The 7,491-nt window shown below is 36.5% G+C and overlaps 1 pseudogene; it reads right to left on the bottom strand.

The window, feature by feature from the left end:
- Nucleotides 1-834: 834 nt before the first annotated feature.
- On the bottom strand, nucleotides 835-1,139 carry LOC102918536 (10 kDa heat shock protein, mitochondrial pseudogene; annotated as a pseudogene).
- Between the last annotated feature and the right edge of the window lie 6,352 nt (nucleotides 1,140-7,491).

Genomic DNA, 7,491 nt, shown 5'->3' with positions numbered 1-7,491 from the left:
AATTTATTGGTGGAAAAGCAAATTTATATGTTCTATAGTTCATTCTCCCATAACATGAGCCCTCTGCTGGAAATACATACTCTTCTGGAGATTTGCCAATCAGCTACTTTTCTTCCCTACTTAACTCTATAGAACATCTAGCTGCTTCCAGACCTTCACCTCACTTCTGTAAAAGAATTTCAAATGCTTATCATGCTGCTGTTTAACCTGTGGCACCCACTGATCACCTACCCTTCAGTTACATTTGGTCATGTGACTCTCTATGACCAATGAAGGTAACTGAAACTATGTCATATATTAACAGAAACATTAACTAAGAGATCAACAGTAGGCTCTTTGCACCTTGGATGGGGATAGCAGGTCTCAAATATGAGCTATCCTTTCAATGTAACAATTGGCTAAAAATACACAAATCAGATCTACAGTAGTTGAACTGCAACAACTGACAGGTAACATAAGTAGGACATGATTGTGTAAACCATGGGCACTTGGGGTACTTGCTTGTCACCCAAAAGCTAACATACACAAGTCTATCTCTATTTCTCACCATCCCCAGTATTTTATTTTGTCTCAATAAATAAAAGGCCATGCATCCAAAGTGATATTTCAAATATCTAAATATGACAGTATTAATTTTGAACTTAAAGCTTTTTTTCATTTATATCACTTTATTAGAAATGTTTATAACATTATAACAGTGAAACTAAACTTCAGAGACAATGGATGTCATTAGTTTAGGCATCATCAGTTTATTATAAAAGGGAGGCATGGAATTTATTTACATGAATGTCAGCAGACTAGGCAGTTTCATGTGACACCATTTCAACAGTGATTTCAGTCCACATACTTTCCAAGAATGGCACGATCTCTAAGAAACAGTCCTTGTCATCTAGAACTACTCTGGTGCCTCAATATTCTGGGAGAAGAACTTTGTCTCCAACTTTCACATTGACTAGTTAAATCTCTCCACCCTTTCCTTTCATGCCTGATCCCAGAGCCACTACTGTTACTTGCAATGCCTTCTCTTGCCACTTTTCTGGAAGCATCATGCCAGCTTTGGCTACAGTTTCAGCGGCACTCCTTTCAATTAATACTTTGTCAAAGAGGGGAAGGAACCTTCTGAAAGCTAGTCCAGCCATGACTCTGCACTCAGGCTGCAAGAAGCCTTAAACTTAAAACTTTTAATCATTTCCCAGTATAGTTCAAATAGTCCTTATGCTGGCCAAGAAAATCCCATGTAACTTGCCTTCTTACCTCCTACCTCATCCTTGGCCATTCTGGCTCTTTTCACTCTTTGAGTTTTTGCATTTATAGAATATGTCTTTTGTGTACCCTGCCTGGCTTCTTGAGAGTCACATCTCTAGTTATTTCTCGAGAGAGTTTCAGTTGTTAATTTAGTCTTGACTGGTCAATTTCTATAATACTAGACTTTCATTTTCATCAGTGGGTTTTTGTTGCCAACCAAGATTGTCATTCTTGGTTAATATTTGCTTTGATGACTACAGAGTATAGGAACTCTGTCAGAGTGTTTTACTGTTGTAGCTTTAACATCCAGAATCATGTAGGACATATCAGGTAGTTCATGTACATTTCATCCCTATAATATTGAAATATCAATGCAGTACCCTCTAATAGCTCCTTGTCTGGTTGTTGGTAAAGTTGGCCTCATCACTTCACAAGGATCCTTATCCTATTTCTACAAAACTAAACTATCTTTTTGCTTTGGGGATGACCTTTACTTGTATGCACTTGCAACTGATAATAATTAACAAGGCGAGAAGCATGGTGAAATGAATAGACTTACTGTGAAATTTTGTGTACCCAGGTATTTTGGTATATTCTTTTTGAATTTACCATTATGTATTTTGAAATACAGATATAGATATATAATAAATATAGATAAATGATAGATGGATAGATATGTAGGTAGGTAGATAGATAGATAGATAGATAGATAGATAGATAGATAGATAGATAGATAGATTTTCATAAGATTTCAACTTTGAGAGGACAGGTAAAATTTAGATAGGCAAGAAGTATATGGAGAGAAGTTCAGAGAGAGTGAAGCATTTCCCTGATGTTTGTGTTCTCAATCTACCATAAAGCTTCAGTCAAAGCAGCCATTCAACATATGTTGGTTGAATTGAACTGTAATCTGAACCCAGGGGGAAATGTGAAATGATTATACTTCTCTGGGCTTTCACAAAAATGTTTCATTCTTATAGATACAGACTCTGGCAACTGCTATTAGGCCTTGACAAATGTCCATATTAATACTTCTATAAATGATACAATAATTCATGTTAGAGTTGATGGTTGCATTTTCTAACATTACTGCATTCCTGTGAAACAGAAACTGTTCACAAAACCTTGATCTCTCTCTATCTAGATATATAGATGGATAGATAGATTGAAAGATACGAAATAAAATTTTGTAATGGTAATAGATACTTTTACTTTAGATTACATTGTTGTCTATAGGAAATTTAATATATTTTAATACATTAGAGTTTGATGTTTCTGTTTGTGAGTTGTATTTTAAATACTATGTTAATATGTCATACATATTAAATGATACTAATGTTGGCTAATAAATGGGATAACAGATTTTTTTCCTTGAATGGTATTTAAAATTTGTTTCAGTAAATACTGAACAGTGAAGAAATTTCACAAGAAAATGTAGATTTCTGGTTGTGTTCAGGAAAAATTTCAAGGTCTGGTAGTATTGATCTTGCATTCCTACATTTTAACTTATTTCCATTTGAAAGCATTCCATTTAGTAATTTGCTTAACTCTATTCTGTACTGGAGTTTAAGAGTATTAAAATAAGCATACAATATATAAATTTGTATTTAATAATAAAATAAAATACCTTTTTGATAACTTTTTAAGATGTCAATTAAATAGACCTATATTGTTCACTACATACAAAGTAATAAGAAATACGCTTATATGGTCGATAAATGGGTGTTAAACCTAAAACTCTAATCAAATTGAGGAGGAGGGCAATGTGTATAATTTTCTGAACTTAGACTGGTATGGTTGCAAAGATTGCTTTAATAACATGAATTTGTCAATAATGAAATGTTTGACACGGCTTACTTCTAAGCAGGTCTAGAGGTATAGGAGGTAACACGGGAACTGTTGCTTTTGACCGCCTGTAGTGGTGGGGCGTGAACCAGGAAGGAACATGTCAAATTAACATATGAAAAGCACAGAAGCCAAAAGTTTTAAAGAAAAACAGGTACAATAACAGATTGTAGAAAAAAAATGTTTATCGCAAGTAATGGGGAACATAGAGCTGAAGAGGTTTTTAACAAGATTTTTGAGGTGTCTTGAATGAAATAGCATCTATTTTTATTGGACCTCATTATCTGTGTTCATCTGAAGTAAATGGTCTCAAAATATAGCAGAATGCAAACACAGTCTTTAAAAATTCACTTCCAGCTGATATTACAGAAGACAGACGTGGGCATATTTATAGATCAACCTGGATTTTCTACATCAGTTGAAGGATGTTGGCAGCAAAATGGAATCAATACCCAAAGTCAGCCAGAGGCTGTATCTAAGGCTCTAAAGGACACACAAGGAACAGATAATAAGAGCCTGGACTTAATATTTAATAGTGAAATCTGCCAAGTTGATCTCAAACATACACCTACTTGGTTTTTGTGCTATAAGAGACTAATTGGATATTTTAAAAGAACTTACCTTAAACTTTTAAATACTTGATTCAAAGAGATATTGTATTCTAAATTATATCCCAACCCTGATCCTAGGTGCAGGTCGCCATCTGTGGAGGATATGTATGAGGTAACCAGGGCTCAGTGCTCACAATAAGACCTTGATGCTTATTTTCTTACCTCCCAGCACTTTGACCTTAGCAAGTTTTACAGGCTCTCTGTACTACTGTAAACTGGTAGGAAGATCAGTGTCTGTTTTATGAGAATTGTGGGAAGGTCCATAAGAACTTAGACTATGCCTGCCACATCTCAAATATTTTTTCTATTCCCTGATATTTAATTCTTAATTCACTGTCTTCTTCTGCTCATTCAAGGCTATCCCCCATACTCATGTCTCATCTTCTATCCCTCACATTCATTCTGGCCACATTAGTGTCCGTAAAGAACATGCTACTATTCTTCACTTCGGACTTTCATACTAAAGACCACTGTTTACTGTTTGTTTTCCTAGAATATCTTCTTATCCTAGACCAAATTAAATGGATGTGATATAATCTCAATATGTCCTGTCTTTACTGTGGTCAAGCCAGTAGTTTCACGGGGATTTTACTGAAGCAGCTCAACACTATTCCCCCAATTCCCCCAACCCTTTCTCATTTATTTCCCATTTCCTTTACCATCATTGGGACTTTTGGGCAGCTGAGCACCTGTGCTCCTGACATCGCTGTCTTCATTTTCTTTCCCCATTGCTGAAGCGGCTGAGTCAGCAACTTTGAAGTTCAGGTTACATTTTATATCATTTTTTACACTTTATAGATTTGCCTTCACTTTCTAGGCCTGGTTTCAATGTCTGACTGTTATCTACCACCTCAAGAAATTTCTATCCAGCATTTCATGTCCCCGCTCCTCCTCTGCTCATCTCCAGCTGACACAATCACCTGGTGAGTTGCAGTAGCATGTGGAAATACCACTATCCATTATGTTGTAATGTGTTTTGAACGTTTACCCCCAAACAGTAGCCATAAAAATTTCTAGGTAGCAAGTATGAAAAACATTAATTCTGTTTTGTTGCTTATGATATCGTCTGCTGTGAGGCTTCACGGCTGCAGGAATTGCATTCTGATGCTAACACTAGTTCTCTTTTCTTCTGCCTGTAAGTCAACAATCCCTGAATATCTACAACTTTCCAATATATGGATAGATCTCTCTAAATGGACAAAAAGTTGTGTAAATAATCAGCAAAAGGTGTCTTCAGAAGAAGAGGAGTTTAATAATCAAGTAGATATTATTAACTTTTCTGTAGCCAGCCAGCCTTCCTCTCTGCTTATCCCTGCCATTTCCCAATGGGACAATCAACAAAGTGGCTGTGGTGGCAGAGAAGGAGGTCATGTATTGATTCATCAACATGGACTTCCACTTTCTAAGGCTGACTTGGCTAAAACTGCTGCTGTGTATCAAATATGATAGCAGCAGAGACCAACACTGAACCCCTCAGGTGGCATCATTCACTGCAGTGATTAGTCAATGATCTGGCAGCATGTTGACTAAATTTGACCACTTCAATTGTGGAAAAGGCAGTACTTTTCCTTTTAGGAATAGATGCTTATACTTTTTACACATTTGTCTTTTCTACACATAAGCCTTCTGCTAATATTACCATCCATGGACTTACAGAATATCTTATATACCATCATTGTTTTCCAAAGACCATTGCTTCTGACCAGGGAACTCATTTCACAGCTAAGAAACTATGGCAATGGGCTCATGCTCAGGGGATTCTCTGGTCTTATTATGTTCTCCACCACCTAGAAGTACTTGGTTTGATAGAAATGTAGACTAGAAAGGCACAGCTAAAATACCAATTAGGTTGCAGTAACCTAGAACCTGTGGCAAGGTTCTCCTGAAGTAAGCTTTGAACCATCAATATTCAGGGTTCACAGGTCTAGGAATCAAGTGGTATAGATGGGAATTATTATACTCATTATTGCCCCTAGTGACCCCTGGGAAATTTTTTTCCTCTGGTTCCCATGACTTTGCACACTACTAGCTTAAAAGTTTTGATTCCAGAAGCCTTTCAGCAGAAACACAAACATCCCACTGAACTGGAAGCTAAGAGTTTCCCTTGGCCTTGGATTCAGATGCCCTTATGTCAACATGTTAAGAAAGGAAACAGTGTTAAGAGGACGTGATCTATTCAGACTACCAGAGGAAAATTGGATTGCTTCTCCACTGTGGAGGTAAGGGAAATTCTATCTAGAGTTCAGGAGATCCTTTAGGGTGACTCTTGGTGTAACTATGTACTGTGATTAAGGTCACTTGGAAATTAAAACAACCTAACCCAGGCAGGAAGATAAAAAAAAAAGGCCCAGACCCTTCAGGTAATGAAGGTATGAATGGAGCACCTCAACAACAAAAGAACCAAGGTATGCTAATGTGCATAATTGAGGGTAGAGGAAAGATAGAATGGATAGTGGAGGAAGACAGCCATTATATGTCAGCTACAGCCATGCCTGTTACAGAAATTGAGTTGTAACTCGCATGAATGTTTTTGTCCTATTTGTTAAGAACATGCTTGTGCACACATTATATAGATATTTGTGTTTTAATTCTTCTGTTTCCCTATCTAGTAACACTGATTAAGGTAACATCAGGTGTTATGTGTTGTAAATCCATATTACTATATTTAAGCTAAAGAAAATTAAGAGGCTAAGTGTTCCTCAAGGCACTCTGTTACCCAGGTTTTCTGAAGCCTAGACTATTGGATCCCCAGCTCCATATGCTCGTTATTGGAACTGAAAGATTTGGGTTGTTCTTTGCTGTGTTTGATTTTGCTTTGGTGTAATTGACTGTTTGCTTTCGCCTTGTTTGTCCCATTTGGAATAAGAATGTTTAAATTGTTCCATTGTGTGTTGGAAATATGTAATTCAGTTTTGATATTTATAGGATCTTACAGCTGAGAGATTTGAAAGTTTAAAGGAGTTTGGATTTTTAAGTATTTGGGTGGACATTTTAAAGTAGACTGTATTTTATGTTACAAAATAAACACAAGACGTGGGAAACAAAGATTGGAAGGTTATAGTTATTTATAAAATTTTATTTATTTTTATTTTGTGTGTATGAATATTTGCCTGAATGTGTATATGTGCACCATGTGTGTGCCTGGTGTCCACATAGGCCAGAAGATTGTGTTGTATTCCCTGGAACTGGATTACAGAAAGTTGTGAGCCATGTTATTTGTTCTGGGAATTGAACCTAAGCCTCTAAAAGAGCAGCTGAGCCATCTTTCTAGCCTGGGACATTCTAATTTCTAAAGTGATATGTTCATGTGTCAGGTTGTCGGGGGTGAATTGTGATGGTTGGTTCTAAATGTCAATTTGCCACACTACAGAATAATCTGAGGCTCAAATGAGCAATTGTCTTGATTGCCTTATTGATGTGGGAAAACCCACACTAAATATGAGAGACATTTTCTCCTAACAACTCAGACAAACAAGGATACAGAAGAAGGAAGATATTCAACTTTTGCTCACACAACCCTCCAAGCATTTTCAGACTCTCACTATGGACTGAGACCAGTGTAGTTTTAGGAAAGTTTCACAGCAGGGGACTTTTCACAACTAGGTCTTCTGAGGTACACAGCCTTATGAACTGAGCAACTACTAGTTGCTTAGCCTCTTGGGTGCAAGCAACTGCTATTATTATTTCAACTGTATTGTATAAACTAGTCTAATAAATTATTATGTATGTGTATATGTACATATTGTGTAAAGTGAATACATACATGTGTATGCACATATGTGTTTGTGTA

Source organism: Peromyscus maniculatus, chromosome 4 (genome assembly GCF_049852395.1).
Source record: "Peromyscus maniculatus bairdii isolate BWxNUB_F1_BW_parent chromosome 4, HU_Pman_BW_mat_3.1, whole genome shotgun sequence".
NCBI lineage: Eukaryota > Metazoa > Chordata > Mammalia > Rodentia > Cricetidae > Peromyscus > Peromyscus maniculatus.
This window is presented reverse-complemented; position numbering and strand designations above follow the sequence as displayed.